Source organism: Rhamphochromis longiceps, unplaced genomic scaffold, assembly GCF_057381845.1.
Source record: "Rhamphochromis longiceps isolate RC_006_pf unplaced genomic scaffold, R_longiceps_female_GT1.1 unmapped_scaffold_9, whole genome shotgun sequence".
In the NCBI taxonomy this organism is placed as follows: Eukaryota; Metazoa; Chordata; class Actinopteri; order Cichliformes; family Cichlidae; genus Rhamphochromis; species Rhamphochromis longiceps.
The window spans coordinates 1,667,264-1,668,829 of NW_028187229.1; positions in this window are offsets into that span (position 1 = coordinate 1,667,264).

Sequence of the window (1,566 nt, forward strand, 5' to 3'; positions counted from 1 at the left end):
TCACAGCGACATACTCAACACACAAGTTTCTGAACTCTGCATGAGGGTTTCTCCGACGAAGTGAGGGCCGTGAGGCACAGCTCCCCGTCCCCCGGTGACCCTGCTAGGTCCACCTTCTTAGGGAAACCCTCTGCAGAGGAGCTGACAGAGCCAGGAACTTGTGAGTTGCGTGTGTCCACTCAGGCATCATTCATGCTTGTTCTGCAGGCAGTTCCTGTCAGAAGGAGGAGGCGCAGCAGGAGCGCCGGGGGGCGGAAGACGGTGCCTCAGTGCCTCTCTCCTTCTGACATTGTTAAAGAAAACACAACAAATTTATAAGTATGTAGATAATTACATGTAGATAATGTCCTCAAGTTCTGTATAACCACTTTTCCCTCTCTCTGTGTTTGTTTCTCGTTCGTCGTTGTGTGTGTGTTTGTGTGCATCTGTCTCTTTCAAACAGGTGCCGGTCCTCACCTCTGCAGTGCTGCCGTCTCCTGTAGCGCTGCATGGTTCTAAGCTAAGTTTCCTTTCCTTTTTCTGTTCTCTCAGATTTTGTCCTCAGGTTTGAAGTGTCTGTGTTGTGCAGCTGGTCTGGTCTGTCTCTAGACAGTTCAGGCTTCACCCACTAGTTAAATGGTGGAGGCTCACAGCGACATACTCAACACACAAGTTTCTGAACTCTGCATGAGGGTTTCTCCGACGAAGTGAGGGCCGTGAGGCACAGCTCCCCGTCCCCCGGTGACCCTGCTAGGTCCACCTTCTTAGGGAAACCCTCTGCAGAGGAGCTGACAGAGCCAGGAACTTGTGAGTTGCGTGTGTCCACTCAGGCATCATTCATGCTTGTTCTGCAGGCAGTTCCTGTCAGAAGGAGGAGGCGCAGCAGGAGCGCCGGGGGGCGGAAGACGGTGCCTCAGTGCCTCTCTCCTTCTGACATTGTTAAAGAAAACACAACAAATTTATAAGTATGTAGATAATTACATGTAGATAATGTCCTCAAGTTCTGTATAACCACTTTTCCCTCTCTCTGTGTTTGTTTCTCGTTCGTCGTTGTGTGTGTGTTTGTGTGCATCTGTCTCTTTCAAACAGGTGCCGGTCCTCACCTCTGCAGTGCTGCCGTCTCCTGTAGCGCTGCATGGTTCTAAGCTAAGTTTCCTTTCCTTTTTCTGTTCTCTCAGATTTTGTCCTCAGGTTTGAAGTGTCTGTGTTGTGCAGCTGGTCTGGTCTGTCTCTAGACAGTTCAGGCTTCACCCACTAGTTAAATGGTGGAGGCTCACAGCGACATACTCAACACACAAGTTTCTGAACTCTGCATGAGGGTTTCTCCGACGAAGTGAGGGCCGTGAGGCACAGCTCCCCGTCCCCCGGTGACCCTGCTAGGTCCACCTTCTTAGGGAAACCCTCTGCAGAGGAGCTGACAGAGCCAGGAACTTGTGAGTTGCGTGTGTCCACTCAGGCATCATTCATGCTTGTTCTGCAGGCAGTTCCTGTCAGAAGGAGGAGGCGCAGCAGGAGCGCCGGGGGGCGGAAGACGGTGCCTCAGTGCCTCTCTCCTTCTGACATTGTTAAAGAAAACACAACAAATTT